This window comes from Macaca mulatta, chromosome 8 (assembly GCF_049350105.2).
Source record: "Macaca mulatta isolate MMU2019108-1 chromosome 8, T2T-MMU8v2.0, whole genome shotgun sequence".
In the NCBI taxonomy this organism is placed as follows: Eukaryota; Metazoa; Chordata; class Mammalia; order Primates; family Cercopithecidae; genus Macaca; species Macaca mulatta.
The window spans coordinates 130,471,773-130,495,300 of NC_133413.1; the positions used below are offsets into that span (position 1 = coordinate 130,471,773).

The following is a 23,528-nucleotide window of genomic DNA, read 5'->3' on the forward strand; positions in this document are numbered from 1 at the left end:
TCATTTAGTATTTATTTCATTATAATTGGCAATTATTAAGAAGCCCAACAAAACCGAGCTTTAGAAAGATGTAATCATCAAAATCTCTTACATCTCTTATAAATTGCCGGAGGAAGAGTAAATTGGCACAATCACATTGGAAAGGAGTTTGGCAGTATCTCACAAGGTTGAATGTGTTCCTAACCCCTATGGGCCAACATTGACATTCCTGTACTGGCATCACTATTCATAAGAAGAAAAAAAAGGACAACAATCTGAAAACCCATTGCTTAGCTACTGAGAACATAAATGCAATTCAGTCCCACAAATAATGCTATGTATCTTTGAAAATCAATTATAACTACATGTATCAATATGAATAAATCCTTTAATATTGAATTAAAAAACAAGTTCAAAACAACTAAAGCCAAATATACAGCATATATATGTATTTATGTATATGTGTATATATATTTATGTACATACCCACGTGTGTAGATATATATTTGTAATTTATTATCAGTATTCTAGTTCTCAGCTTAGTGATAGGTTCACAGATATCATTTATCTTATTGCATCATAGTAAGAAAAAATGAGGCCAGGCATGGTGGCTCACACCTGTAATCCCAACATTTTGGGAGGCTGAGGTGGGTGGGTCACTTGAGGTCAGGAGTTCGAGACCAGCCTGACCAAGATGGTGAAACCCCATCTCTACTAAAAATACAAAATTAGCCAGGTGTTGTAGCACATACCTGTAATCCCAGCTGCTCTAGAGGTTGCGGTGGGAGAATCGCTTGAACCCAGGGGGAGGAGGTTGCAGTGAGCCGAGGTTACACCACTGCAGGCTGGGTGACAGAGCAAGACTCCACCTCAAAAAAAAAAAAAAAAATCTGAACACGTACGGAACAATGATAGCAGTGTGTCATGAACGAAGGGTTGAGAGGAGTCCAGTGAGAACACTTGAAGTGCACTGAGCCTCAGACCTTTCACGCTTGCTTACATACTATCCTCAGTTGCCTCTAATTTTCTCTCTCCTAGTGGTACCTCACCTCAGACGGGCTGGTTTTCCATTTTAAGACTGGGATGAGACACCACAAAACAGGGCAGGTGATACGGTTTGGATATTTTGTCCCCTCCAAATCTCATGTTGAAATGTGATGTCCAATGTTGGAGGGGAGCCTGGTGAGACGTGTTTGGATCATGGGAGCAGATTCCTCATGAATGTCCTGGTGCGGTCCTCGCAGTAATAAGGTGAGTTCTCACTCCATGAGTTCATGTGAGGTCGGATTGTTTAAGAGAGCCTGGCAGCTCCTCCCTGTCTCTTGCTCTCTCTCTTGCCATGTGACACGCTGGTTCCCCTTTCACCTTCCACCATGATTGCAAGCTTCCTGAGACCCTCACCAGAAGCAGATGCTAGCACCATGCTACCTGTACAGCCTGCAGAACCGTAAGCCAAAATAAACGTTTTTTTCTTTATAAATTGCCAGGTCTCAGCTATTCCTTTATAGTAACACAAACAGACTCATCCAGCAGGGATCTGACTCCCTCAGCAACTGCCAAGGGGTTAGACAGGACAACACAGAAGTACAGAGGAGTTAGCTTCTTACAGAGTGAAACATAACCAATGGGGAAAAAAAAGAGGGAAATAGAGTAGTAGAGTGAGTAGATTTCCTCACCATTGTGTCTTCCATAAGCTACTCCGAGATGCAGTTCCTCCTGGCAACCCTTCTAGAGAGGTTCTGTATGCAAGGCAAACTTGCTTTGTTCCTTTGCAATGTGTCATGAAATAAACAGCAGAGAGCATGGAATACATCTTCTTGTGTTGCTTTGCATCTTTCTTTGCCTTTTCTCCTCTTTTCTTCCACTCTCACTGCTCTAGGTTCCCACTTTCCCAAAACGGTTTTAGGATCTTAATTCTTCTTTCAGCCTCTGTTTTCTAGAGGACTTAGTCTAACACAAGGGATTCATTAATAGTAATAATAATAATAATAATAGTCATGTCTCAAAATGAACTTATGTTGGGCCTGGTGCTGAGCCACACCTTTCTCTGGATTATCTCCTATAAAGCTCCCAATAGCCCTAGGAGATTGTATGATCTTGCAGGTGAGGAAGCAGCCACTCAGAGATGTCTTCCTTAAGTTCACACAATCACTGCAATGCTTTATCTTTAGAAACATGCGTATTATTCAAAGAAGAATGGACAATTTCTGGATACTTGTAAAAAATAGAAACGTGCTATTTTCAGACTGACTTTATATAGCGTTCCTTGGAGAACTAGCTTCTCCCCTGCTTCACAAATATTATGACTCAGAAATGCAACGGCTGTGATAGCACACAATAAAGATTCTTCACAAGCAGTTAAAGACAGGATATTTAATAACAGAAGGTTGAGAAGGTTTTGTCTGAATAAGAAGCTTACTAACAATGTACATGGATAAACACAGAACACCTCTCTTGCCCGTAAGTAGTGATAATAATAGTATTGGAAAATGTTGGCCAAAATATAATTTTATGTAAAAAATAAATCCATGAATATTTAAAAGCTAATATCAGAAAAAAAAACCACTTAAAGCAACTTATATAAATAATGTAGGCAGGTTTGGATCTATTAATGGGTTGTGAAATATATTTCACCGGTTGAAACCAGCCTACTCTTGAAACCAGAGTGGGTTGAAACCAGCATGATAAAAAATAGAAATAGGACAGAATAGTAATGATCCAACCGCATTTAGGAAAGATGTATGTTGTTTTGGGAAGATTTTCTTTGTAAATGTGTTTTAGAGTATATGTGAGTGTATGCTAGGGTTATGATGTAAATCTCTTTATTGTGGTAGAAAAGAGTTGTAAAAACACTGATACAGTTGCTGACAATATCACAAGGTTTATAAAACAAAAAGAAAACATATTTTTGGAGTCACAGACATCTACATGGAAATACCTACCCAACCATAATTCCTTCCTTCCTTCCTTCCTTCCTTCCTTCCTTCCTTCCTTCCTTCCTTCCTTCCTTCCTTCCTTCCTTCCTTCCCTTCCTTCCTTCCTCTCTTTCTTTCTCTCTCTTTCCCTTCCTTCTTTTCTTTTCCTTTTCTTTTTCTTTTTCTTCTTCTTTTTCTTTTCCTTTTTCTTTTCTTTTTTCTCTCGAGGTTTCACACGGTCACCCAGGCTGAAGTACAGTGGCCCTATCTTGGCTCACTGCAACCTCTGCCTCCTGGGTTCGAGCAATTCTCCTGCCTCAGTCACCTGAGTAGTTGGGATTACAGGTGTGCACCACAACACCCGGCTAATTTTTGTATTTTTAGTAGAAATGGGGATTCACCATGTTGGCCAGGCTGGTCTGGAACTCCTGGCCTCAAGTTATCCGCCTGCCTTGGTCTCCCAAAGTGCTGGGATTACAGGTGTGGGCCACTGTGCCCGGCCCCAGCCATAATTTTCTTTTGAGTCTAAGTCGAGTCTGTTTACTCATCAGCTGCCCACCAATGAGAGAGTCTTCTGGAAAAGCGTTAGAGGCCCTCCTGTTTTGTTTTTTGTTGTTGTTGTTGTTGTTGTTGTTTTTTGTTTTTCAGACGGAGTCTCTCTCTGTCACCCAGGCTGGAGTGCTATGAGGCCATCTTGGCTCACTGCAACCTCCATCTCCCGGGTTCAAGCAATTCTCCTGCCTCAGCCTCCTGAGTAGCTGGGATTACAGGCGCCATGCCCAGCTAATTTTTATATTTTTAGTAGAGACAGGGTTTCACCATTTTATCCAGGCTGGTCTCGAACTCTTAATCTCAAGTTATCCACCCACCTTGGCCTCCCAAAGTGCTGGGATTACAGGCCTGAGCCATGGTGCCTGGTCCCATATTTTCTTGTCTTAAGGAAACCCATGTCTCTTAATGCTTAGAAAACATATGGAAATACATCTCTTGGAGGCTGTGCTCCAATCATGCTTCTACCCATGACGGGCTGGACCCCACTGACCTTCCCACCTGATTCTCCCATATCGTCCATTATGGCGGTTTTCTCATTCTCTCAACACCTGGGGGAAATCTTAAGGTTGTTGAGGGCTCAGAGCTAACACTTAACTCAGACACATTGTTGGCACAGAAAATGTTTATTCTCAAAAGGATTTCTTTCCAGATGGTTCACACCTGAGACCTGACTAAGTACCCAAGCTTCAGGAAGATTCTTGGGATGGAGAAGACAAGGAAGAAATCTAGGCATGGTGAAATGGAAAACAATTAAACTCAGAAGGAATTTGAATTCGTTTTTGGCAAGGACCCTCCACGTTTTCCTAGGCTTGCTGCCTGAGCATCAATTCAATCCGCCTCTTGCAGGTGTGTGTATGACGCAGAGGGAGTCATTTCATGGCAGAAGTGTAGGCTGGAGAAGACCTGGCTAAATTTCAGAATAGATGGGCTGAGGATGGGGAGGGAACTTTACTTCCCCTCAGTGTTTCTCCATCTCTGTCCTTTGCAACTAGCTGCTTCCTCTCTGAAATTTTAACTTCTATTCCTGGAGCAGAGAACATTTTAAAATTCTATCAAACTCAGTAAAGACTCCAACACAATTTTTTAAAATAAAAATTACCTCCAAAAATGATCAAAGCAAGGCACAATAATTGTAGACAACATTAGCAATAAAGAGAAACAAAAAAGAATAAAATTCATGTGACTATTACCTCATCACACAGAGGAAATTATGATTTATTCCTTGGTCTATATTCTTCCACACCTTCTTAACACATATAACACATACTTTGTCCATTTTGTTTTGCTGTTTTGATTATCCTTGTCCTTAAATTTCAAAAATAACCATGCTAATTCCTTAGGATAATTCTAGAAGTAAGTATCATAACTCTATTTTCTGAGTCAAACAGTACACATATTCCAAAGGTCTTCTCTTCAGTTTCCATACACATTCCCAGTCTCTCCTCTCCTCTCCAACCTTCATAGGCAGCCCGGAGATGTGACAAGACTCACAGCACTGCTGTTCTGGTTTACTCTGTCATATCTCCATTTGCTGAAGAATTATTTGATAAAAGACCATGTCTGGTTATTCTCCCAAATGCAAATATTTTTATCCATCTGCTATATGATTAAAATGAGTTCATGGGATAAACTTGATAAATCTTAGATACAAATATTATGAACTGAAGTTTATTGGTATGAGTGTTTACAAGTATAAGCACAACCAGGAATCATAGAGGAATTAGCTTTTCCTGTGCTTAAACATGACTAATGGCAAGAGAGTCAGGGGAGCTTGTCTTCTAAGAGGTATCATTAAAAGGGCAACATTGGAGCAAGAAAAAGTTACAAAGTAGGAAAAGCAATCTTTTAGGCCATATTAAGAATGTTTGACTTTATCCTAACAGTAACAGCAAACTACTGAAGGAGAGGTAGAGGGTAACCTGTTGGGATTGACATTTTGAAAAGTTTACTTTCACTTCAATATAGAAAATGGACTGGTAGAGGCCGGGTGTGGTGGCTCACACCTATCATCCCAGCACTTTGGGAGACTGAGGCGGGCGGATTGCCTGAGATCAGGAGTTTGAGACCAGTCTGCCCAACATGGTGAAACCCCGTCTCTGCTAAAAATACAAAAAAATTAGCCAGGCGTGGTGGCGTGTGTCCATAATCCCGGCTACTCAGTAGGCTGAGGCAGAGGGATTTCTTAAACTAGGGAGGTGGAGGTTGCAGTGAGCTGAAATCACGCCACTCCACTCCAGCCTGGGCAACAGGGTGAGACTCCATCTTGGAAAAAAAAAAAGAAAAAGAAAATAGATTGGTAGAGTAAGCAAGAGAGGATGTTGGAAGGTCTTGGTGATTAATAGGACTATGGAATTCAACAGAGACTGAGGCATTGAGGATGATCCCTAAATATACAATAGTGCTAACTTTTCTATGAGAGTAGGAAAAAATAACAATAGGTGATAGGTGCGTGTGTGTGTGTGTGCATGAGTGTGTGTGTGTTTCTGCATACTTACATTTTTCTTTTTGCAAAAAAAAAAAAAAACCCAAAACAACAAAAAATCCTCACAAACACTAAGAATAACCAGAAACGAGGAAATTGCTTACCCATAGAGAAGAACTGTGAGAGTAATAGGGGAGGGTGTGACTTCTCAAATATACCTTTTATTATAGTTTCTCTTAATTTTTTTTTCTTCTTTTCTTTTTTTTTTTTTTCTCTGGCAGGGCGTGGTGGCCCACACCTGTAATCCCAGCACTTTGGGAGGCCAAGGTAGGTGGATCACTTGAGGTCAGGAGTTCCAGACCAGCCTGGCCAACATGGTGAAACCCCATCTCTATTAAAAATACAAAAATTAGCAGGGCATGGTGGCGTATGCTGATGATCCCAGCTACTTGGGAGGCTGAGGCAGGAGAATCACATGAACCTGGGAGGTAGAGGTTGCTGTGAGCCGAGATCACGCCACTGTACTCCAGTCTGGGCAACAGAATGAGACTTTGTCTCAAAATAAATAAATAAATAAATAAATAAATAATAAATAAATTTAAAGAAAGCCCCCCCCCACCCTTTTTTTTTTCTTTCCAACTTTTATTTTAGGTTCAAGGTGTACATGTGCAGGTTTGTTACACGGGTAGATTTTCACAGGAGTTTGGTATGCAGATTATTTTATCACTCAGGTAATAAGTGAAGTACCCAATAGTTAGTTTTTCAATCCTCACCCTCCTCCTACTCTCCATCCTCAGCTAGGCCCCAGTGACTATTGTTCCCTTCTTCGTGTCTGTATGTATTCAATGTTTAGCTCCCACTTATAAGTGAGAACATGTATTTGCTTTTCTGTTCCTGCATTAATTTTCTTAGGATAATGGCCTCCAACTCCAACCATGTTGCTGCAAATGACAGGATTTTGTTCTTTTTTTGTGGCTGTGTAGTATTCCATGGTGTATATGTACCACATTTTCTTTCTCCAATCCACCATTGATGGGTATTTAGATGGATTCCATGTCTTTGCTATTGTGAATGGTACTGTGATTAACATGTGTGTGCTTGTGTCTTTAAGGCAGATATTTATTTTATTTTTGTTTGGGTGTATACCCAGTAATGGGATTGCTGGTCAAATTGTAGTTCTGTTTTAAGTTCTTTGAGGAATCTCCAAACTGCTTTCCACAGTGGCTGAACCAATTTTCATTCCCATCAACAGTGTATAAGCATTCCCTTTTCTCTGCAACCCTGCCAACCTCTGTTATTTTTTGACTTTTTAATGATATCCATTGTGACTGGTGTGAGATAGTAGTTCATTGTGATTTTGATTTGCATTGATTAATGATGTTGAACATTTTTTCATTTGCTTGTTGGTTGCTTATATGTCTTTTTTTGAGAAGTGTCTATTCATGTCCTTTGTCCATTTTTAAATGGGGTTGCTTTTTGCTTGTTACTTTGTTTAAATCCCTTATAGATTCTGGATATTAGACCTCTTGGATGCAGAGTTTGCAAATAGTTTTCCCATCCTGCAGCTTGTCTGTTACTCTGTTGATAGTTCCTTTCACTGTGCAGAAGTTCTTTAATTAGGTCCCATTTGTCAATTTTAGTTGTGGTTACAATTGCTTTTGGAGTCTTTGTCATGAAATTTTTGTCAGGTCCTATGTGCAGAATGGTATTTCCTAGGTTTTCTTCTAGGGTTTTTATAGTTTTAGGTTTTACACTTAAGTCTTTAATCCATCTTGAGTTGGTTTTTGTATATGGTGAAAGGTACGGGTCCAATTTCAGTCTTTGCATATGGCTAGCCAGCTATCCCAGCAGCATTTATTGAATAGGGAGTTCTTTCCCCATTGCTTGTTTTTGTTTACTTTGTTGAAGATCAGATGGCTGTAGGTATGAGGCTTTATTTCTGGGTTCTCTAACCTGTTCCATTGGTCAGTGTTTCTGTTTTTGTACCAGCACCATGCTGTTTTGGTTGCTGTAGCATTGTAGCATAGTTGGAATTCAGGTAGTGTGATGCCTCCAGTTTTGTTCTTTTTGCTTAGGATTTACTGGCTATTCAGGCTCCGTTTTGGTTCCATATTAATTTTAAGATAGCTTTTTCAAATTCTGTGAAAAATATTGGTAGTTCGATAGGAATAGCATTGAATCTATACATTACTTTGGGCAGTATGGTCATTAAACAATATTGATTCTTCCTATTCATGAGCATAGAATGTTTTTCCATTTGTTTGTGTCATCTCTGATTTCTTTCAGCAATATTTTGTAACTGGTGTTGTAGAGATCTTTTACGTCGCTGGTTAGTTGTTTTCCTAGGTTTTTGTTTGTTTGTTTGTTTTTTTTTTTTGGCTATTGGGACTGGGATTGTGTTCTTGGCTTGGTTCTGAGCTTGGATGTTGTTGGTGTATAGAAAGGTTACTAATTTTTGTGCATTGATTTTGTATCCTGAAACTTTGCTGAAGTTGTTTATCAGATCTAGGAGCTTTTGGGTAGAGACTATGGGGGTTTTCTAGATATAAAATATTATCTGTGAAGAGAGATAGTTTGACTACCTCTTCCTGTTTGGATGCCTTTTATTTGTTTCTTTTGCCTGACTGCCTTGGCTGGGACTTCTGGTGCTATGTTTAATAGGAGTGGGAAGAGTGGGCATCATTGTCGTGTTCCAGTTTTCAGGGGAAATTCTTCCGGCTTTTGCCCACTCAGTTTGATGTTGGCTGTGGATTTGTCACAAATGGCTTTTATTATTTTGAGATGTGTTTCTTCAATGCCTAGTTGTTGAAGGTTTTTAACGTGAAGTGATGTTGAATTTTATTGAAAGCCTTTTCTGCGTCTACTGCGATAATCATGTGGTTTTTGTTTTAACTTCTGTTTATGTAATGAATTACATTTATTGATTTGCGTATGTTGAAGTAACCTTGCACCCAAGAGATAAAGCCTACTTGATTGAGGTGGTCTAGCTTTTTGATGTGCTAGTGAATTTAGTTTGCTAGGATTTTGTTCCTGATTTGTGCATCTATATTCGTCAGGGATAATGGCCAGGAATTTTCTTTTCTTGTGTCTCTGCCAGGTTTTGGTATCAGGATGATACTGGCCTCATAAAATGAGTTAGGGAGGAGTCCTTCCTCCTTAATTTTTTGGAATAGTTTCAGTAGGGCTGGTACCAGCTCTTCTTTAAATGTCTAGTAGAATTTGGCTGTATCCATCTGGACCAGGGCTTTTACTGGTTGGTAAGCTTTTTATTACTGAATCAATTTTGGAACTCGTTATTGGTCTGTTCAGGTTTAAATTTTTTCCTGGTTCAATCTTGGGAAGTTGTGTGTTTCCAGGAATTTATCCATGTCTTCCAGATTTTCTCGTCTATGTGCATAGAGGTGTTTATAATAGTCTTTGAGGGTTTTTTTTGTATTTCTGTTGGATTAGTGGTAATAACCCTTTGTCATTTATGATTGTGTTTGTTTGGATCTTCTCTCTTTTTTATTTGTTAGCCTCACTAGAAGTCGATCACTTTTATCTATTCTTTCGGAGAACCAGTTTTTGGTTTCATTTACCTTTTGTATGTTTTCTTTGCATCTCAGTTTCATTCAGTTCAGCTTTGATTTTGGTCATTTCTTGTTTTCTGCTACTTTTGGGGTTGGTTTGCTTTTGTTCCTCTAGCTCCTCTAGGTGTGATGTTAATTGGTTAATCTGAGGTCTTTCCAACTTTTTGATGTGGGCATTTAACACTGTAAACTTTCCTCTTAACACTGCCTTAGCTGTGTTCAGAGATTCTGGTATGATGTATCTTTGTTTTCATTCGTTTGAAAATGTTGGAACTCATTATTGGTCTGTTAAAAGTTTCAATTTCTTCCTGGTTGAACCTTGGCAAGTTGTATGTTTCCAGGAATTTATCCATTTAGTTTAGATTTCTTCTAGAGTGTGCATGACAGCACATAGTTTTGACTGTCAAAGAATTTCTTGATTTCTGCTTTGATTTTATTGTTTACCCAGAAGTCATTAGGAGCAGGCTAACTTCCATGTAATTGTATGGTTTTGAGAGGTTTTCTTAGTATTTTTTTTTTTTTTTTATTGTGCTGTGAGAGTGTGGTTTGTATGATTTTGGTTTTTTGGAATTTGTTCAGAACTATTTTATGCAGAGCATGTGGTCAACTTTAGGGTATTTGCCATATAAGAATGAGAGGAATGTATATTCTGTTGTTGTTGGGTGGAGTGTTCTGTAGATGTTAAGTTTGGGTCTTGAATATCTTTTTTTGTTAGTTTTCTGCCTCAATGATTGGTCTAATACTGTCAGTGGAGTGTTGAAGTGGCCCACTGTTATTGTGTGGTTATCTAAGTCTCTTTGTAGCACTCCAAGAGCTTGCTTTATGAACTGGGTGCTCCTGTGTTGGGTGCATATATATTTAGGAAAGTTAAGTTTTCTTGTTGAATTGGATACTTTATCATTATATAATGTCCTTCTTTGTCTTTTTTGATTATTCCTGGTTTGAAATCTGTTTTGTCTGAAATTAGAATAGTAGCCCTGTTCTTTTTTGTGCTCCATTTGCTTGGTAGATTTTTCTCCAATGCTTTACTTTGAGCCTGTGGGTGTCATTGCACGTGAGATGAGTCTCTTGAAGACAGCATAGAGTTGAGTCTTTCTTCTTTATCCAATTTACCACTCTGTGCCATTAGTGAGATGTTTACCCTGTTTACACTCAAGGTTAATACTGATATATGTGGATTTGAACCTGTTGTCATGTTGTTAGCTGGCTGTTATGCAGACTTGATTGTGTAGCTGCTTTACAGTGTCAAGGATCTATGTACTTAAGTGTGTTTTTGTGGTGACTGGAAATGTGTTTTTATTTCCATGTTTAGTACTTCCTAGGTCTCTTGTAAGACAGGTCTGGTGGTAACAATTTCCCTTAGCATTTACTTGTCTAAAAAGGATTTTATTTCTCCTTCATTTCTCCAAACTTAGTTTGGCTGGATATTAAATTTCTGGTTGGAATTTATATTCTTTAAGACTGCTGAATATAGGCCCCTAATTTCTTCTGGCTTGTAGGGCTTCTGCTGAAAGATCTGCTGTTAACCTGATGGGTTCGCCTTGTAGGTGGCCTGCCCCTTCTCTTTGGCTGCCTTTAAGATTTTTTCCTCTTACATTGACTTTGGAGAATCTGATGACTGTGTATCTTGGGGATGGGTGTCTTGTTTAGTATCTCACAGGGGATCTCTGAATTTCCTAAATTTGAATGTCAACCTCTCTAGTGAGGTTGGGGACACTTTTGTGGACGATATCCTTAAATATGTTTTCTAAGTTGCTTGCTGTCTCTCCCTCTGTTTCAGGGATGACAGTGAGTCACAGGTTTCGTCTCTTTACATAATCCCGTATGTCTCAGAGGTTTTGTTCATTCTCTTAAATTTTTTTCTCTTTATTTTTGTCTTTCTGAATTGATTCAAAGAACTGGTCTTCTAGTTTTGAGATTCTTTCTTTAGCTTGGTCCATTTTGTTGTTAATACTTCTGATTGTATTATGAAATTCTTGTATTAAGTTTTTTTTCAGCTCAATTTGGATTTCTTTCTTTCTTTCTCTCTTTCCTTCTTTCTTTCTTTCTTTTTTTCCTTCCTTCCTTCTTTCTTTCTTTCTTTCTTTTTTTTTTGGTCTCACTCTGTTGCCCAAGCTGGAGTACAATGGTGTGATCTTGGCTCACTGCAACCTCTGCCTCCCAGTTCAAGCAGTTCTTCCTCAGCCTCCCAAGTAGCTGGGATTACAGTTGTGTGCCACCACAACCCACTAATTTTCGCATTTTTAATAGAGATGAGGTTTCACCATGTTGGCCAGGCTGGTCTCGAACTCCTGACCTCAAGTGATCAACCTGCCTTGGCCTCCCGAAAGTTTCTTAAAATGACTATTTCATATTTCAACTCTTGTATCATTTTATTGGATTTCTTAGATTCCTTAGATTGGGTTTTGATTTTCTTCTGAATCTTGATGATCTTCATTGCTCTTCAGTGTCTGAATTCTGTGCCTGCCATTTAGCCATTTCAGCCTGGTTAAGAACCTTTGCTGGGAAGCTAGCGTGGTCATTTCGAGGTAAGAAGATACTGTGGCTTTTTGAGTTGCCATAGTTCTTGTACTGGTTCTTTCTTATCTCTGTGGATAATCTTTGAAGTTGCTTTCCTTTGGATGGGTTTTTTTTATTTTATGGGTTTACTTTTATATTCTTTGATGTCCTTCAGAGTTTGACTGTGGTATAAGTTGGGTTTAGTTGACTGGCCTTGTTTCTGGATGATTTTAGGGGGTCAAGGCTCAATTCAGCACTCCTGGGCTGTGTGCTCTAACCTTGCGGGGCTAAGACCTGCCCCACAGGTTTGCTCTCTTGCCCCTCGAGGTTAAGTGCCTGCTGCATTGGAGGGGCTGAGGAGTGTTCCTGATTTGCTGGCAACCACACTCCAATGGGGTGGGGGAGCGTGCCAGCAAACGTGCTTTGTTGGGGTGGTGGCAGCAGGATCCATACTCATGTGTGTGCCAGTAGTGGCAGTGTGAGGCAGTGTACATGGCAGCACATAGTTTTGACTATCATAAACTATGTAGTGTTTTGCATAATCAAAACACAAAATTAAAGCAACATGGATGGGCATGAAACCTAAATCTTAATACAAACAGAAACAAACATTACCATATTTCTATTGAATAATATATCCATACCCTAAAGGAAAATGAGAATAATCCAAATAACTTATCTACCTCATCCTCTGATTAAATATCACCAATGTAAAGAGAAAATAACTACTAAGAAACCCTGAATTGTATTTAGTGAGTTTATTATTGGTAATGGTATGAGTGTGGCAATTCTGAAACTATCTTGTGTGTGTTGTATGATCGAGCAAAGGAGGAATAGATTGATGTTTTGGGGAGTTATGTTTCTGATTGTGGAGAAAGGAGAGAGAATAATGTTATAAGAGAAGCCCTGTAGTAGCGAACTGCAAAGGGCCTAGAGGCAACATTGTCCCAAGAGGGACAATGTTCAGAGCTTGGTTTCTAGATACTCTCCCCCAGTGAAAGGAACCCCTTTGGAGAAATAGCTGATTCCAGGACTGAGAAAAGGAAAATACAAGATAAGCCTGGGACATCTTGTTCCAGAAAGTAAAAGAACTGCTCAAAAATGGATGAGGTCATGTCAAAAAGGACACAGAGCCAGTTTGAAGCGGTTCCACTGGCCAAATGTGGAATAATTTGAGAATCAAAATAAATTATTATAGTAATGTATTATAGTTCATTGAAAAAAATAAAAAATTCATGGATCTAGAGGTAGATAGATAAATATATATTAAGAGTATAGCCTTCCTTACTGTAGAATGCGAAGCAATGAATATAGAAGGATTCCAAACATAGTAAAAATTGACTTAGGCAAGAATCATTACTGGATGCTAAAGTTATTAGGTGGTGGAACTTTATGGGAAACAAGATATTACACAGTAAAAATCGTGGTATTGGCACACTTGCAAGTCAGTGAGAAATAGGAGAACAATTGGCTGGAACAATTGGCTATTCATTAGGGGCCAGGAACATGGATTCCAGAGCCAAAGTGTCTGGGATAAAATCCTGGGCTCTACTGCTTACTTCCTTTGTGACCTTGGGTGAGCTACTTAACCTCTCAAAATTCTATTCTCTCATCTGTGAAACAGGGATAAGCATGCTATGTATTTATGAAAATTTAATGTTACTATTTGTATAATGCAGAAAGGTGCCCACACACATAAAATACTGTATACGTATTAAGTAAATAAATTTGGAGAAATAATTGTAAAATTTAATCGCCACATCATACTAAAACTAGTTTCAGATTAAAGACAAACAAAAAATAATTTTAGAAGGCATTATTTTAATATGCATTATTTTAATAGGCATTACTTTAAATACACTTTAAAGAATTAAAGTGTATTTTAATTCTTGTGCAAGATACAAATAATGTAAACCATAAAGGAAAATATCAATAAATTAGGTCATACTAAAATTAAGAATTCAAAGGCATCTGAAGCTTAATTAGTTCAAAACAGTTTTTTTTGTTTTTTCTGTTGAGACAAAGTTTCGCTCTTGTTTCTCAGGCTGGAATGTAATGGCATGATCTCAGCTCACTGCAACCTCCACCTCCTGAGTTCAAGCAATTATCGTGCCTCAGTCTCCCAAGTAGCTGAGATTACAGGAATGTGCCACCAGGTTTGGCTAATTTTGTATTTTTAGTAGAGACAGGGTTTCACCATGTTGGCCAGGCTGGTCTTGAACTCCTGAACTCAGGTGATTCACCAACCTTGGTCTCCCAAAGCGCTGGGATTACAGGCGTGAGCCACCGCTCCGGACCCAAAACAGTATTTTTAATTTCCCTCTTATTCTAGACTCTTTTGGCATTTTCGATCTCAGAGAACGACACCTTTTCCCATTCAGGCTTTTGTATCTTGCTTATTTTCTTTAAAAATAAATCGGGCCACGTGCAGTAGCTCATGCCTGTAATCCTAGCACATTGGGAGGCCAAGGTGGGCGGATCACCTGAAGCCAGGAGTTCGAGACCAGCCTGGCCAACATGGTGAAACCACGTCTCTACTAAAAATGCAAAAATTAGCTGGGCATGGTGGCCGGTGCTTGTAATCCCAGCTACTCGAGAGGCTGAGGCAAGAGAATGGCTTGAACCTGGGAGGTGGAGGTTGTGGTGAGCTGAGATCACGCCACTGCACTCCAGCCTGAGTGACACAGTGAGACTCTGTCTCAAAATAAATAAATAAATCATGGAAATCATTTTATATCAGTTCATATAGGTTTTCCTTATTGTTTTAAAAAAGATGCACAGTATTGTGTTGCAAGGATATATCATTCATGCAATCAATTTTCTATATACCAATTTTTGAGTTGTTTCCAGTATTTTGGCAATTACAAATAATGTCTTAATAAATAACATTGTATATATTTATTTTCATATTGTTGAAAGTAAACTTCAGGGCAAATTCCCAGAAGTCGGGTTGCTGGGTCAAAGCATAAAATGTGTATGGAGTTTTGTTAGATATTGCCAAATTTCAATCCACAGAGATTGCATCATTTTGCACACTCATCATCTATATATTAAGAGTGCTCATTACCCTACAGAGTATATCATTGTATGTACTAATTTTGACCACTTTGATAGATGTGAAATGTTTTTCTCGTTTTCATTTGGATTTAATTATGAATGAGATAGAAGATCTTTTCATAAGTGTTAGGAACATTTTGTATCTTTTTAGGGGGTATATTGTCTACATCATGTATTTTGCCCATTTATCTATAAGGTTTTGGTCCTTCTTTAATCTTGATGTTTACAAGTTCTTTACAGATTAATGATTTTAGTTCTTTATTTGCAATATGTGTTGAAAATATTTTCTCCCAGTTCATCATTTGTCTATGTTTTTGTTTACAGAGTTTTGTGTCATTCAAAAGTTCTTTAAAATTTTTTAAAATTTTTATAGAGTTGAGTTCATGAATCTTTTATTGTATCTAGATTTTTAGACATGTTTTGAAAGCCTTTCATCACCAGATTTCAAAGGTATTTATCTGTGTTTTCTTCTAATACTTGCATGGCTTCAGTTTTATAATGAGTTTTCTTATCCATTGGGGTTTTCTTTCTTGTGTGGACTATGAGGATACAATATTATCATCTATATGGCTTTTCAATTGTCCTAACCTAACATCATTTACTAAAAGTCTATCTTGGCCTCAGTAATTAGAGACATCGACTTTATCATGCATTATACTTCCATATATACTTGTGCCTTGTAATCTATTCCACTAAGTAATCTGTCCATGCACTAGTACAATAATCTTGTAATTATAATGGCTTTCTGGTATATTTGAGTATGACAGAGATTTCTGCCTCCACCTGTCCCTTGAGGGCTCTTTTTTTTTTTTTCAGTGTTTTCCTGACCATTCATGCATGTTTATTTTTTTCATATAAATTTTAGTATTAAATTATCTCATTTTAAGATAATCAAATCTTTTTGGCATTTTTATGGGGACTTTATTAAATCTGAAAATTAACTTATGGAGAACTGACATTTTTATGACATTGAGTCATTCTCCGCGTATTTGTTTAAGTTCACAAGTTAAGTTTTTGGAAGTGTTAACTTTCCCCTCATGTAGATTTTAAAAATTTCTTAAGGCTATTTCTATTGTAATTGTTATTGTAAATGGGATTCACTCTTCCGTTGTTTGTTTTTATATGATGGATATTCTATTGATTGTTGTATATTCATTTTATATCTTGCTATCTTTCTGACTTGTAAAATCATAGGATTTATTGTCTATTCTCTAGATCCATTAAACTTTTATTTTTTTAAGTACTAGGTTTTTCTTTTCTAGAAACTTCCTTTTTTCTTCCAGATATGCTGTTATTTTAATAATCTTTTATTCTTACTCATATTTTCAATTTTCTCTCTTCTTTAAATATTTTAAACATAACTTATTGCATGCTTATGAATCTTCTTATCTAAAGTCTTTGTAGATATGAGTCTGTTGTCCACTTGCTTTATTTCCGTTGGCTATTGCTTATAGTGTCTTACTTCCTTACGTGGTTTTGTGATTTTTTAAAACATCACGTTATTTGTATATCTTGGAACACTATACTTGGAATTGTTCAAGGCCTATGTTTAAAGTGAGCTCCTCTAGAAAGTACTGAACTTGCTTTTGCTAGGTGTTTAGGACCAATATCAACCTGGAACCCATTTAAAATAATTCTTAGCCATGAGCTGTTGAAATTCACACACATCATATGAATTCAGGCTACAAACCTGGATGAAGGCTGTGTTAGGGCTGTACATCTCAGAAGGAAATCTCTCCTCATTTATTTATCCAGGTCCGAGATTAAAAATAAATAAATACATTATTTACTGTTTGCTCTGAGAGCAGGTTTATTTCTGGATCTCACTTTCATGGAAGGTATGACTGTTTACGTTGCCAGCTTTCTGTAGGGATCTCCTGGAAAAATTCCTTTTTAGGAGGCCCTAGCCTTGAGCTTGAGATGCTGTCACAGCAAAACTCAGTCTCTAGGGTTTTGCAGATGCCCCAGGACAAAAGCACGCCTGAGTGTTTGTGCACCTTTCTGGATTCCCGGGAGACTTTTACTAATTTTTGACCTTTATGGATTTTTAAAAACTTTCTCACTAGGTTAACAATGCATCTAGAAAGCACCTATTTAAATATGTTATATAGCTTTTTGGTTGCTTCAGTGGAGAAGTCGTTAAGGGTATGCAGACTGTCCTAGTTTCACCAGACTTGGAAGTCTAAAGTGATTTCTGAAACATCAAATACATTTAATTTAAAATTAATTAAAATTATCATATAGATATCTATTTCTAGCTATCATTTTTTAATTTTCTTCCCTTCTTTTCACAGGTGTTGGTAGATATCTATTTTTAAACATGGAAAGATGGTGGTGCAATGGCCAGTGAGTACAAAAAGTTAAAAAATTGTAAAAAGTATGAGCCCATCCTTACAAACCATTCATGGAGATTTTTTCATAGAGAGGAAATTGTTTTATACAAAAGTGATTATTAACAGTAGCTGCTTGGGAGGTTGAATTATGAGTGATTTTTTTCTTTTGTTTTCCCTTTTGTAATTTTCCATAATAAACATGGATTATTTGGCTGAAAATATAAAAACCTATTTAAAAATCATATAAATCTGAATGAAGCATTTCGATACTAAGCAGGAATAGTGTTAGTCTTTTTCAATACTATTTCAGTATCTTTTTAAATTCATCAACTTTGACTTAAAGCCATATTTTATATATAGACAAGCTTTTTTTTTTTTTTTTTGACCTCTTGGCAAAATCAGTCTGGTGTAGGTTTCTGTCTTCTGTAGAGCTATCTGATTTCCCAATAATGAGGCTGTCAATGGAAAGGGAGCAGAGAATGTGGTTTTGTTTCATTGGAGCCTTCCAGAACTTTGCAAGTAGTTTGAGGAGTTGAAATGGCTTAGATGATGTCTTGCCTGGAAACAGAAAATAGAGATGATCTCCCAAACACTTTCCAGTGGATGATTCTATTATTTTGAATGAGTGTCCTCTGGCTGGAATTAGCTCTTATTTTTTCCACTACCTCATTATAGAAAACTTAACTAACTCCAGATGAAGAATCTTACAGCTTCAACTCTTTTGGAATTGATCTTGTTGACGGGTCTTTCTAGAAGTGACCAGGTAAAAATATATACAAAACTTAGTGTGGATACCAAGAAATTATGAACTCTGAAGACATCACAACAGCCCCTTTTCTGGGCAAATTTGCAAGAAAATGCCACACCAATAAGATCAACTGTGTGTAGAAGTGGTTGCTGTTGTACAATAAAAAAGTTTGGAAAAACAAAAAGAATACCCTTGAGACTCCAGGAAAATTCCACTTGCATACATCATAGAATTATTAAAACAGGAAAGACTGTGTAAGGTCATCCAAATCAATTTCTTTCTTTCAATTAGCCCCCCAGACTTGGTGATGACCAACAGTCATTTTCATTGTGAAGTTCAATTGTACCAATATGTACACTATACTTACTATTTTGAAAGACAACTTTTTTTCTAAAACATGATTCAGGTTTAGTAGAATCCTACATCCTCATCAACAGAATTGTTTTCTTCTCCAAGATACAGTTGTGTTTAGGTGTTCAATAAAATAACTGAAAGTCCTTCCAGTGTTACAAATGAATACTAATTGGTCCCTAGTAGTTAGTCAACTATGCTACATGTAACTCATTCCAAAGATCAGACGGATACATTTATTTCGATTGTTGATTTGAAATCTCTCAGTTGAAAGTGCATTTTTGTTCTGTGTAGTAAGGAAAGATTTTTAAATCATGTTCAATTCTATCATCACAGACCCTCATAAATTATTTCATTATCACAAGTGCTGACAGATCAAACTTGGCAGGTTCACTTCACAGAGGTTTGGAATGAGCTGAAGGTTCATCATCATCTCTCCTCTAGTTTCAGGCCGAGTCCCTGTGCAGAATACCTCTAAGCAAGGAATATATCTAACCCTTTATGGTCCTGGGTCCTCCTCTGGATTTCTGAATGGAAATGTTTTGTGTCATTTGAGATATTAAGCCAATTAATTATGCTGCACGTTGACCCTCATACTGGTGAGGTAGTGCCTCCTAGGGACTGGCTACATCATCACAAGTATCCTTTTTCTTATTTAATTTCTTCATGCCTCCATTTCTTTTTCTAAATGGATGATACTACATGCTCTTCCTATATTTATAGGTTTGTGACAAAAATCATGCATGATAGTTTATTTCAGGAAGCTTTGAAAGTGAAATGGCTATCTCATAAAAATTATTCTTATTATCACTCCTGGAAGTAAGACTTTCGTAAGAAAAACTTCTGAGAAAGTCAGATATGGATGCTTGAGTGAGCATCTTTATTTTTATTCTTATTTTTAAGACCTAGTGTCTCTGTTGCCCAGGCTGGAGCACAGTGGCACGATCTTCGCTCACGGCAACCTCTGCCTCCTGGATTCAAGCGATTCTCCTGCCTCAGCCTCCTGAGTAGCTGGGACTACAAGTGCGCATCACCACACCTGGCTAATTTTTTTTGTTGTTGTTTTTTGAAACCTAGTCTTGCTCTGTTGCCCAGGCTGGAGTTCATTGGCACTATCTTGGCTTACTGCAACCTCCACCTCCTGGATTCAGGCGATTTTCCTGCCTCAGCCTGAGTAGCTGGGATTACAGGCGCCATGCCCGAGTAATTTTTTGTATTTTTAGTAGAGATGGGGTTTCACCATGTTGGTCAGGCCGGCTGGTCTTGAACTCCTGACGTCGTGATCTGCCTGCCTCGGCGTCCCAAAGTGCTGGGATTACAGGCATGAGCCATCACGCCAGCCTTGAGTGAGCATCTTAATAGTTAAATCTGACCATATCATTGTCCGGTTCAGAAATCCCTTACTCACGCAGAACAAAATCCAAAGTCTCTCTATGCTATCTGGACCCAGCTACGATACTTATGACATCTGGACCCTCTTCCCACTCTGATCTCACTCTTACTCTTTCCTCTTATGCCCCACAGGCCTCCTAGCTGTTCCAACATCCCTAGAGACTGTGTTTTTGGCTCCCTGCACTCTTCCTCCAGTTAATTCCAAGGGTGGCTGCCTGCTTAAATGCCCTCCTCAGTCACCTCGACCTCCCCCATCTAAAAGGGCAGCTTGTGTCCACTTTCACCCCTGGGTCTTAACCTTCTTTCCATCACTAACCAGTGACGTTATATTATATATTTCTCTGTTACGTGTTTTCTGTCAGTCTCTTCCATGAGTAAACTCCAGATGGAAGGAACTTTTTTGCTGTGTATCCATGATACCTAGAATTTCATCGGGCAGGTCAAAGGGGATGGATGAACACGGAAGTAAGTGAATGGTCCCTGAGCCTTCTGCCAGCTGCTCTCTTGGTTGCAGCATGTGGCACACAGGTGGACTTAGGTAGATGCCTTAAAACTGATGACAGCCACATGGGAAGGATGGAAGAGGCATAACTGATTAATTTTGTTCAATTCAACGTAGCAAACATTTACCAAGTCCCTATTATGAATAAGATCTTATGTTGGAGTTGATAATTTGCACATCTGCTTCTCTAAAAAAGGCTTATAATAGGTGGTTTCCATACAGATGAAACTAAAGCAGAAAGACTTCCTCAGCCAGCTAAGACCCCTTCTTTTGATTTCTGCTGAAATAAAATGTAAGTTGACAAGCCTTTTTGAAACCTCTACTATGAGCAAGGCACTGTGCTGCTTATTATCTTGACTAAAACATTTCACAAGGATGTCACTCTTTCAGCTTTAAATAATGGCTATCTAATACTCAGGATAAAGAATGTGTGCAGTACTACAGCATCAGATTATAGACTTTTGCAGAGCTACATTAACCTGAGTGCTTCTAAGGGTACAAATGTCAAAGTTATTAGAATTCTGTTAATTCTGATAATGTACCCACAGTGTTCATTGATGTGAACTTTTGATGGAGATGAGAATAAAAGTGCCATTACAAATTAGTCAGAAACATATATTTTTCTCATTATTATTATTATTATTATTATTATTATTTTGAGATGGAGTCTTTCTCTGTCGCCCAGGTGGGAGTGCAATGACATGATCTCGGCTCACTACAACCTCTGCCTCCTGGTTTCAAGTGATTCTCCCACCTCAGGCTCCTGAGTGGCTAAGATTACAGGTGTGTGCCGCCACACCCAGCTAATTTTTGTATATCTAGTAGAGACAGGGTTTCGCCATGTTGGCCAGGCTGGTCTCGAACTCCTGACCTCAGTGATCAACCTGCCTCAGCCTCCCAAAGTGCTGGGATTACAGGTGTGAGTCACCATGCCCAGGCTTTTTCTCATTATTAGCTGAACATTTAGGACTCATTTTTGTGCAAATATTCATACAATTTATTTCTGGTATATTTACCTATACAATTTCATAGGAGTGAATTTTAAATGCACACATATATTAGGGCCTCATTACCCCAAAGTCCTGGAATAAAAATAGTGGAAGATACAGAACAGTATCTGGCACAGTTAACATTAGTTAACTGTGAGGACTTACTGTGTCCCTGACACTCTTCTGCAGGCTCGAAGGGATTAATTAAATTAGATGGATTAATTCATTTGATAGTTACACATGCCCATGAGTACCATGGTGGGTACTCTTACTATTCCCATTTAACATACTAAGAAACAGGCACAAAGAGGTTAAGCATCTTGTCCCAAGGTTAGTAGTGGTGCCAGAATTCTGCACAAGAATCTGTGCTTTTAATCACTGCGTTATGAATGAACATGCTCCAAGGAAGCATGCATTCCACCTGGGCAGACAAAAAAGAAACACTCTAGGCCCCCTTCTGCGTGGTCACGCGGAGCCAGCGCCTGGGCCTGGAACAGGGCCGTAGTCCCCCACCTGCGCCCACCACCTCTCTACCATGGACTCCCGCAAAGTGAACGAGCTTGGGGCCTTTGTGAAAATGTGTAAGCAGGATCTGAGCGTTCTGCACACCGAGGAAATGCGCTTCCTGAGAGAGTGGGTGGAGAGCATGGGGGGTAAAGTACCACCTGCTACTCAGAAAGCTAAATCAGAAGAAAATACCAAGGAAGAAAAACCTGATAGTAAGAAGGTGGAGGAAGACTTAAAGGCAGATGAACCATCAAGTGAGGAAAGTGATCTAGAAATTGATAAAGAAGGTGTGATTGAAACAGACACGGATTCTCCTCAAGAAATGGGAGATGAAAATGCAGAGATAACGGAGGAGATGATGGATCAGGCAAATGATAAGAAAGTGGCTGCTATTGAAGCCCTAAATGATGGTGAGCTCCAGAAAGCCATTGACTTATTCACAGATGCCATCAAGCTGAATCCTTGCTTGGCTGTTTTGTATGCCAAGAGGGCCAGTGGCTTTGTCAAATTACAGAAGCCAAATGCTGCTATCTGAGACTGTGACAGAGCCGTTGAGATAAACCCTGATTCAGCTCAGCCTTACAAGTGGCGAGGGAAAGCACACAGACTTCTAGGCCACTGGGAAGAAGCAGCCCATGATCTTGCCCTTGCCTGTAAATTGGATTATGATGAAGATGCCAGTGCAATGCCGAAAGAAGTTCAACTTAGGGCACAGAAAATTGCAGAACATCGGAGAAAGTATGAGCGAAAACGTGAAGAGCGAGAGATCAAAGAAAGAGTAGAAACAGTTAAGAAGGCTGGAGAAGAGCATGAGAGAGCCCAGAGGGAGGAAGAAGCCAGACGACAGTCAGGAGCTCAGTATGGCTCTTTTCCAGGCGGCTTTCCTGGGGGAATGCCTGGTAATTTTCCCGGAGGAATGCCTGGAATGGGAGGGGCCATGCCTGGAATGGCTGGAATGCCTGGATTCAATGCAATTCTTAGTGATCCAGAGGTTCTTGCAGCCCTGCAGGATCCAGAAGTTATGGTGGCCTTCCAGGATGTGGCTCAGAACCCAGCAAATACGTCAAAATACCAGAGCAACCCAAAGGTTATGAATCTCATCAGTAAATTGTCAGCCAAATTTGGAGGTCAAGCGTAATGCCCTTCTGATAAATAAAGCCCTTGCTGAAGGAAAAGCAACCTAGATCACCTTATGGATGTCGCAATAATACAAACCAGTGTACCTCTGACCTTCTCATCAAGAGAGCTGGGGTGCTTTGAAGATAATCCCTACCTCTCTCCCCCAAATGCAGCTGAAGCATTTTACAGTGGTTTACCATTAGGGTATTCATTCAGACAATGTTTTCCTACTAGGAATTATAAACTTTAAACACTTTTTAAATATTCAAAATATTTAAAACAAATTTAAGGGTCTGTTAAGTCTTATATTTTTCTTTACTAATCATTTTGGATTTTTTTTTCTTTGAATTGGGCAGGGAAGATATGTATGGAAGATTATTGCTCTAATTTGAGTGAAATAAAAGTTATTAGTGTGAGGCAAAAACAAAACAAAACAAAACAAAAAAACACCAAAACAAGAAATACTCTAAAAAGCAGAGTTGAGAGAAGCGCTCTCTCAAATTCATACGTATATATTTTCCAAAATACACAATAATGACTATAAGGGATCAAAGGAGCCAAAGATAAGTACTACCTGGGGTAGTATTGAGCAGG

The 23,528-nt window shown here is 38.6% G+C and overlaps 1 long non-coding RNA gene and 1 pseudogene across 2 annotated transcripts; both read left to right on the forward strand.

Moving 5' to 3' along the window:
* The first annotated feature begins 808 nt into the window (after positions 1 to 808).
* Positions 809 to 20,902, forward strand: LOC114680435 (uncharacterized). Its single transcript, XR_003732662.2, has 5 exons — positions 809 to 1,230; positions 4,096 to 4,292; positions 6,150 to 6,195; positions 17,288 to 17,339; positions 19,351 to 20,902. It is a non-coding gene; the product is annotated as an uncharacterized LOC114680435 (long non-coding RNA).
* Positions 20,903 to 21,762: 860 nt separating this feature from the next.
* On the forward strand, positions 21,763 to 22,994 carry LOC702763 (hsc70-interacting protein pseudogene; annotated as a pseudogene). The gene has a single exon (XR_001446832.3). The product of XR_001446832.3 is annotated as a hsc70-interacting protein pseudogene (transcript).
* The last annotated feature ends 534 nt before the right edge of the window (positions 22,995 to 23,528 follow it).